We start from the raw sequence: 9,511 nt of genomic DNA on the forward strand, positions 1-9,511 counted from the left end.
ACAATAGAATCTTAGAAATCTTCCAACCCAGGGTGCATCTTGGTAATATTTTCAAGGCACATTCTCCATAGTATATTTGATTTGAGGTTACTATTTTCATTTTAGATATAAGAAATCATAACTCCAGAAATAAATGAATGACTCAAAGTCACTGTTAGTTTCAAGACCAGTAGTAGGCCTGCAAGTATCAAAGCACATGCCTTTTCAATAGCATCTAAATGACAGAGCTACGCAGATAAGGAGCAACTAGAAAAGGAACCAACCAGTACAGTCTTTTCTCAATTAGCTCAGAGAACACAGGTCTTAGGTTCATTTCCTTTCCTCCCCATCCTTCAAATTCAAAACTCTTTCTCCCAGCTCCAGGGTCTTCTGTACAAAAGGCTATCATTACAAAACATTTTCTTTTTCTAGTTTCTTATTTAAATATGTCTATTTGAAGAATAACAAACGATAGCATTTACTGAGTGCTTAGTGTGTTAGGCATTGTTGTGATCGCTTTGTATTTATCATCTACTAGGTTAGCCAAAAAGTTCGTTCAGGTTTTTCCATACGATGGTATAGAAAAACCCAAATGAACTTTTTGGCCAACCCAATATTTTAATTTCCCCAATAACCCTAAGTGACACAGTAACCCCCATGTGAAAGGATAGGGAATCAAGGCAGAAAAGCTGCCTTAAGAAGCTCACAAAGATGGGAGGTGCTAATGTTGAGATTTGAACTTAGATGAGATTTGGACTCAGATTCAATGGTGGTTCCATGTATATTTTCAGCTCTGGGATTTATGGCGGGGCGGGGTACATTTAGGAATAAAAGAAGGACAGGAAGGGAGGGAGAGATTAGAGAGAGTTAAAGAAGAAGGGCAAAGCCAAGTGCAGACCAGAGGAGCAGCACTACCTAATCTAACAATTTATATTATAAACTTATATTGTTAACAATAACAAAAAGACTGTTGGAGAGTTTGGAAGATTAGATTTCTAAAGCTAGACTTTGTTGTTGTTGGTACTTCAACACAATTGTTTTTTGGGTTTTTTTGTGTTTTTTTTTTTTAATTTCTCTGTGTTACTCTGGTATTCAAATATTGGAACCAGGACTCAGAGTCTATCAAAATGCAGTCAACAAGCCATTATCTAAAAGATAGTAGGGGCTTGTCACAACCTCCTTTTAGAAAGAACAAGTTTTACCTCAAATATGGAGTTTGTATAAGTGATAAAAAGAATTACCACCATCTACCAAAAAAAAAGAAACCAGAAACAACGGAAAAATTGTGTTTTGAAAACTTGGCAGCTGAAACCATAAAGATACATTCTTCCTTGCTTCGGAGAAGGCAACCTCCTTATTCAATGCAATTATTTGTGCTTAGATGCATGAAATACCCATCAGTCTCACTTGATCGCTTTCAGAAGTAAAGGGCAAGGCCAGAGCGAGGCTGACAGCACAATGGTCTTGTCCAGCAGCAGCCAGGACTGAGTCCAGGCGATTATGAAAATCAGTATGAATACTAAAAGTTAAGGTGCAAGAGGTCCTAGACCAAAGTGGTTAATATGATGGGAGACTCAAACAGCTGCTTGTTCACATAAGTGTAACCTAGATGCCAGCTCGTTTTCTGACCAGAAGGTTTCTGCAACCCCTCTGACTTCCCTGTCCTTCTCAATTCTAGCTTCAAGACTGTACTCTATAGATATTTACATCAATACTCCTTTCTTTAAACTTGTGGCTTCTTTCACCCTTCCCCTCCACTCTGCATCAGATGTAGACAACTTAGTTCTCACACACATCAACACACACAGATGCCAAAAGCACTTCTATGTAGTACACATTGCTAAAGGCTTGGGCAAACAGGTGGATTTATTTCCTAGCAACTAAAATAAAATCTACAAGTTCTCCAGCCACCTCACCATGTTGTCATCTACTTTCCCCTTATTCCCAGTCCCTTCACCAAAACTCTCCCCCCACACCCTCATCCTTCCAAATCCCTGCTTAATTTGCATGAACAGCATATTAGCAATCATACTATCTGTAATTTACATGTCAAGGGACTCAAAGTTATTTTGGAATTTGTATTTTCTAAACAAAGACAGACCCCCACCTAGTGTTCAGACCAACACTAGGTGGGGGTCTGTTACCTTCACCATCAGTTTTACTTACCCAGGGTCAGGAAGATCCCCTGAAGTAGGAAATGGCAACCCACTCCAGTATTCCTACCAGGACAGCTCTATGGGCAGAGGAACCTGGTGGGCTACAGTCGGTGGGTTTGCAAAGAGTCGGACACAACTGAGCATGCATGCACACAAGGTCAAGTTGTCTCCTGATTTTTCCTCTCATTTGCTGAATCCTCTTCTTTCTGACCCCCAAATATCAGAAGGACACCAGGGTTCAGTATTTTGACTTAATTTTCTATTTATACTCTATTCCACTCTTTCTTATGAAGTCTCAGGACTTTAAATGACAAATATAATATTTGGGAGTCAATAGTTCATCTCCAGATTTCATCTCTTCATGACCACTGATTTCTATACCCAGTGATGTCCCCTGCATCTCTCCTGGATGTCAAGTGATATGAAGTGAAGTTGCTCAGTCGTGTCTGACTCTTTGCGACCCTGTGGACTGTAGCCCACCAGGCTCCTCTGTCCATGGGATTCTCCAGGCAAGAATACTGGAGTGGGTTGCCATTTCCTTCTCCATGGGATCTTCCCGACCCAGGGATCAAACCCAGGTCTCCTGCACGGCAGGCACATGCTTTAACCTCTGAGCCACCATTGCTTTATAATATTGTGTTAGTTTCTGCTGTAAAAATCAACCATATGTACACATATACCCCCTCCCTTTTGAGCCTCCCTCCCACTCCCCAAGCCCTCCCCTCTAAGCCCTCACAGTGCACCGAGCTGAGCTCTGTGTGCTCTACAGCAGCTTTCTGCTAGCCATCTATTGTACACATGGGAGTGTATATATATATCAACGCTACTCTCTCAATTTGTCCCACTCTCCTTCCCCTGCTGTGTCCACAAGTCCATTCTCAGTGTCTGCATCTCTACTCCTGTCCTGCAAATTGGTTTATCAGTCCCAAAAACCGTGGTTAGATGCTACAAAGGAGCTGGAAATGCCTTAACCATATGTGTGTTGTCAGGCCAAGGGCTTTGTGCATCTGTCAAGGGAGTACTAACGTTTTCTCCTTTCATAGAACACCAAAATAGTATTCTGGACTATATTTCCCCAACCTAATTTTGGGCTTCCCTGGTGGCTCAGCATTTACCATCTGCCAGTGCAGGAGCCACAGGAGACATGGGTTCCATCCCCAAGTGGGGAAGATGCCCTGGAGGAAGAAATAGTAACCCACTCCAATATTCTTGCCTGGGAAGTACCATGAAGAGAGGAGCCTGGCAGGCTACAGTCCATGGGGTCACAAGAGTTGGAAATGGCTTAGTGACTAAAAAAAACCTTAATTCTACCCCAAGGTTATCCATTCCAGTAAATAGCACCATCATGCATTCAGTGGATCAGATTTTAAAGCATAAAAGTCCTATTTAACTGCTCTTTTCTTCCCAAATTTGATCCCACCTGCCAGAAAAATCCAGTGGATTCTGCCATCAAAACTGTCAATCTGATCACTTATCCCTACCCCCACCACTAAATTAATCATCATTAACACTGACCTGCATATTTTAATAGCCTCCTAACTGCTCGCTTTCCTCCATACAGATTTTCCCCCTCCGTACAGTCTAATCTCTACACAGAAGCAGAGTGATTCTTTCAAAATATAAATGAACATGTGCCACTTTTCCTCAGAACCCTGCAATAGCATCCCTCTGTGCGTGTGCGTGTTCTCAGTCGCTTCAGTCCTGTCCGACTCCTTGAGACCCCATGGACTGTAGCCCATGAGTCTCCTCCGTCTGTGGAATTCTCCAGGCAAGAATATTGGAGTGGGTTGCTACTCCCTTCTCCAGGGGATCTTCCTGACCCAAGGATGGAACCTCGGTCTCCTGTGTCTCCTGCACTGGCAGGTGGCTTCTTTACCACTGAGCCACCAGGGAAGCCTGGCATCCCTCTACACAGACTGAAATCCCAAGTCCTTGCTGTCTCTCATGCCCTACTTTCTGTGTGCTCCTCTGACTCTGAAGACCATTCTCCAGAGTTTCTCTTATTTCTGCATGTCTTTGCATGTAAGGCACAAATTGCACTTTGTTCCAGACTATATTTAAGGTGCATGTATAGCAAAGAGCCTTGAAAGTTAGAATGCCTCCCTGTGGGGCAAAGGGTAGGCATACTTACTTCCCATTATAAAAGATTTGGGTTCCATGAACTCAGGGTTCTTCACCTATAACACAACCCATTGAATGAGCATCACCTTTTTCATGTTACTGTATATAAATAGCCCCCCAAAATGTTGCTGTCTTGGCTAATGGTATCTGTCCTTTGTCTCTGCTTCAGGAGTATGATATCTTTAACTAGCGTCCACCCAGGTGTGGCAGACTAACTTAATATCCAACTCTCCAGGGGTAAAAAGAGAATACAATAAATACTTGTATGCCAGTAAGTTAGAACCTATATAAAACAGACAAATTCCTAGAAACACACCAATTGCTAAAGCTGGTTCAAGGAGAGAGGAAATCTGAATACACCCAAGCAGGTAGAGGGACTGAGTCAAATCACAAACTTCCAACAAGAACAACAAAAATGTCAGACTCTTAAAGGAAATTTCAGTGTAAATCTTCAAAGTTGAAGTAGGCAACAGATTCTTAAACACGACACCTAAAGCAAAAGAAATCAGTGGATTAAAAAAAAAGACATCAAAATTAACATTTTTATACAAAGAACATTATCAAAAAAGTATTATTTACAAATAGTATTTGACTGAAGTCTAGAACTCATGGGCAAAGGATTTGAATAAAATACATAATAGACAGTAAGGTGTAAAAAGTACTCAGAATCATTAGGCATCAGGGAGATTTTTTTTTAAAAGTAACACTGAGATACCTCTCCATATACCCACTAAATGAGTATAATTTTTAAAAGTTGCAAAATAAAACTTGTTGAAAGGATACAATGAAATTATAATCTTAATGTAGGCAAAAATGTGTACTAGAACAGACACTTAAAAATAATTTCACATTTCTTCAAAAAATTAAACAAAGTTATAATCCCAGAAGTGCTATTCCCATGTATATACTTATATACCCAAAAGATTTAAAAACACAATGAGGTATCACTTGATACCCATCAGAACAGCCATCATTAAAAAGTCTACAAACAATAAATACTGGAGAGGGTGTGGAGAAAAGGGAATCCTCCTACGCTGTTGGTGGAAATATAAATTGGTGCAACCACTATGGAAAACACTATGGAGATTTCTTAAAACACAGAAAACAGAGCTACCCTATGATCCTGCAATCCCACTATAGGGCATATACCTGGACAAAAATCATAATTCAAAAAGATACATGAACTTCTAAGTTCATATCAGCTAGGGTAAATAACCCTAGCCAAGACCTGAAAAAGACCTAACTGTATCAACAGAGGGCTGCGTAAATAAGATGTGGTGCATATACACGATGGGATAATATTCAGCCATAAAAAGAACAAAATAATGACATTTGCAGCAATATGGATGGACCTAGAGATTATCATATTAAGTCAACTAGAGAAAGACAAATATCACATGATATCACTTACATGCGGAATCTAAAAAGATACAGATGAACTTAGTTACAAAACAGAAGTGGACTCACAGACATTAGGAAAACAAACTTATGGTTACCAAAGGGGAAGCACTGGGCTAGGGTGGGGGAACTTAAAAGGTTGGTATTAACAAACACTACTATATATAAAATAGATAACTAGCAAGAACCTACCTTATAGCACCTTCTATAACCTTCCTTATAGAACTCTACTCAACATTTTGTAATAATCTATATGGGAAAAGAATCTGAGAAAGAATGGATATCTGTAAAACTGACTTGCTTTTCTGTTCACCTGAAACTAACCACAACATTATAAATCAACTATATCACAATAAAAAATAAAAATTCAATTAAAAATAGATTTTCATACGAGAAGGTATATATGAATGTTCATAGTAGCATTATTGATAATAGTCAAACATTAGAAATAGTCTATTATAGAAAAATAGACAATATGTTGTACATTTAGTGGAATGCTATACAGCCATAAAAAGGAATCAAGTAATGACACATGTTACAACATGGAGGCACCCTAAAAGAACATTATGCTAAGTGACAGCAGACATAAAGTCCATCTGTAGTATGATTGCATTAATATGGAGTGTCCGGTAGAATAGGAAATCCAAAGAGATTAGCAGTTGACAGGAGATGAGATCTGTGATTTCTTTTGAGGGTGATGAGATGTTCTAGAGTTAAAAAGTGATGTTTGTGCAATATTATAAATATAATAAAAAGCCAGCTTAATATTATAATTTTATATGTAAATAATTATTTAAATAAAAACAAGATAAAACAAATACAACTCACTTTTTAAAAGGATACGACTTTCAATATAAATTAAATATAAATAATCGTAAATATAAGATTATATTTTACCCCCAGAACCTAGCACAGTACCCAGCATCTAGTACATACACAAATATAAATTGATAAATCAAAGATATCAAATTCAAAGAAATCGATTAATTTAGATCAAATTGTACACATACTGAAGTTCTACATGCCAAAAAATCAGTCCTAGGAGACTAGATTAAACGGGAAGAATCCAGTGGTGTGCTAGTAAACGTCTGACAGTCTTCTCTAAGAGGAGAGCCCGGTTTGTAAATACTCTCAACTTGGCTGATCTCAAGCTACCTACCATCACTGAACATGGCGATATTACATTTGCACATCGTCGGCTTTTGTGGGCTAAGACAAGCCAGCTCCAACACACCACGGGGAAAACTCCAAGTCAGGGAGTAGAAAGAGAAGCATTGGTGAGCAGGGTTTAGAGAGTTTATTCCTTGGGACTGAGGCATTTTGCTATCTGCACAGTTATGAATTATAATGAAAAAAATATTAGACTCTTACAAGCATGTACTGTTCTTGATTAAGATGCGAGCACTTCCTCACAAAGAGGGAGTGGGAGAAAAAAGAACAGCCACTACCTTTGGTCACTGCGCCTTTGATCCACATAGGCACCTGCTGGCCGACACCTACAGACACATCACAGACAGTCAATACAGATTAGAGCTCCGCTTTCAGAAACACAGCCTCACTTGCAGGAACACTATGGAAGCAACTCAGGTCTCAGGGCACAGGTGAAATTTCTTTGTGTGTTAAATTAATTTTATACTGTCCATCCTGAGCCAGAGGCTTCAGCCTGCCTGTTCCACACCCGCCTGTTTATGGCTCCAAGTGGTTAGGCTTCCAGATGGCCATCTGTACTGACTTGGAGAAAGCGGCCTAAATGCCCATGTAACATCTTCTGAATGTGTTAAATTTAAGGGAATGTGTTAGTTTTAGAGGCTTCCCTGGTGGCTCAGTCTCGCAAAGGTCACCAGAATCTATCAAACCTGAGCAGGGAACGCTTTGGCACAGGGTGGAAGGGTAACCAATGTATCCCACACTTACTGAATGAATCAGTGGTTTGCGATAGATTGGTCTGGGCAGTGGCAGCACAGTTCTAAGCACGGTATATGACATGCAACCTGTAAAGTGATTAAGATATCCATAATAAAAGCCCTCAGAGCCTCCAACACACAGACGCAGAACCTTGCTCAAGCAGATTTATCATGAATTCAGCCCACTGGTGAGCATCAAGATAAAAGTTCCTAATACAGCTGCTGCTGCTAAGTCGCTTCAGCCATGTCCGACTCTGTGCGACCCCATAGACGGCAGCCCACTAGGCTCCCCCATCCCTGGGATTCTCCATGCAAGGATAATGGAGTGGGTTGCCATTTCCTTCTCCAATTCCCAATACAGCACCCCCCCTCCCCCCAAAAAAAAGACCACTGTACAGGATACAAGCGTCTTCTCCCCATATGCATCTCACCACCTCCTCCACCTCCACACACAAGGAAAGGTGGAAACCAAAACAAAGCTTTTCATTAATAATTCACATTCTTAGAAAACCTCAAGCACTGCAGCAAAACTCTCTCCTCTAGTCATTAATGGACTAAACAAACTTGACAACTGGATAAGAAGGGAAGGACAATGACAAGCCAGAAGACATGTTAATTAATGGCATGCCTTTCTAAGAATGTATTGCTTTTCTGCATCAGCATCTTAAATAATTGAGCAACCTCTGGAGGCAATCTTCGGAGCCTCTTTTTTTTAACAGCAACAATGTTTAAAACAATTAGAATGAGCATCTCTAGTCAGTGGAATGGTGTGAATATAGACTTTGAAGCCACAAATTAATAGTGTTTCAACCCCAGAGCTGCAACTAAGTGGATGGAATTTCCTGACCCAACTGTGCAGAAAGACAAATCTTGCTTATCTATAAGTATTCAGAACCACAGTGTAGCAGAAAAGCAGGGGCTTAACTTCAGCCAGCATGTCCCAATTTATGCTTCCACAAAAAAAAACAAAAAACAAAAAAAAAATTTGTATTCCTCAAAGATGACTTGGGTTTTTAAAAAGTTTTGAAAATACTTCACGCTGAATTTTCTTTTTAGAGATGGAGGGTATTAAGTCTGAGAAACTGTACAGCATTAAGAGTCTAACTCTGTTTATTCCATCATTAACCAAACTCATTTTTCTAAGCATATGGCTATATCTAAAGGTAGACTAGCATTTCTCAGAATACAGTCTGAAGGCACTCACAGTAGCAGGTTTTTCTATCCCATCCAAAATGTACTTTAAATGTAGCTTCCCCACGTTTATGCCTAAGGGAATCCAGTAAAATACTCAACCAATGAGTAATCCCAATTCTCTAAAAAGGCTCATAGGAAATAAAATGGCCACAGGGACAGATTTTAGTTATGCTTGTGTGTGTACCATGTGGGCAGTGACCATGGAAATGGCCCATCATAAAATGAAGAACCAGCGTAGTGATGTATAATATTAACTGCTGTCATGGACTTAGAGTCAAGCTTGCCAAACGCAAACTGCGTTTTCATTTTTATTATATAGTACAATGTATATTTATGTATGTATATTCTTGAGAGTCCTTTGGACTGCAAGGAGATCCAACCAGTCCATTCTAAAGGAGATCAGCCCTGGGATTTCTTTGGAAGGAATGATGCTAAAGCTGAAACTCCAGTACTTTGGCCACCTCATGCGAAGAGTTGACTCATTGGAAAAGACTCTGATGCTGGGAGGGATGGGGGGCAGGAGGAGAAAGGGACAACAGAGGATGAGATGGCTGGATGGCATCACTGACTCGATGGACAGGAGTCTGAGTGAACTCCGGGAGTTGGTGATGGACAGGGAGGCCTGGCGTGCTGTGATTCATGGGGTCGCAAAGAGTCAGACATGACTGAGCGACTGAACTGAACTGATACACATAGGCACAGAAACACCTTTTTAATTGACCAATAATAATCATTTCCTAAGAACTGGGCCACCCAAAA

General features: G+C 40.1%; 1 non-coding gene across 1 annotated transcript; it reads right to left on the minus strand.

Moving 5' to 3' along the window:
* Positions 1–3,061: 3,061 nt before the first annotated feature.
* On the minus strand, positions 3,062–3,183 carry LOC138441927 (U6atac minor spliceosomal RNA). Its single transcript, XR_011257494.1, has one exon. It is a non-coding gene; the product is annotated as a U6atac minor spliceosomal RNA (small nuclear RNA).
* Positions 3,184–9,511: the final 6,328 nt, after the last annotated feature.

The sequence above is a fragment of the Ovis canadensis genome, chromosome 5 (genome assembly GCF_042477335.2).
Source record: "Ovis canadensis isolate MfBH-ARS-UI-01 breed Bighorn chromosome 5, ARS-UI_OviCan_v2, whole genome shotgun sequence".
Classification (NCBI taxonomy): domain Eukaryota; kingdom Metazoa; phylum Chordata; class Mammalia; order Artiodactyla; family Bovidae; genus Ovis; species Ovis canadensis.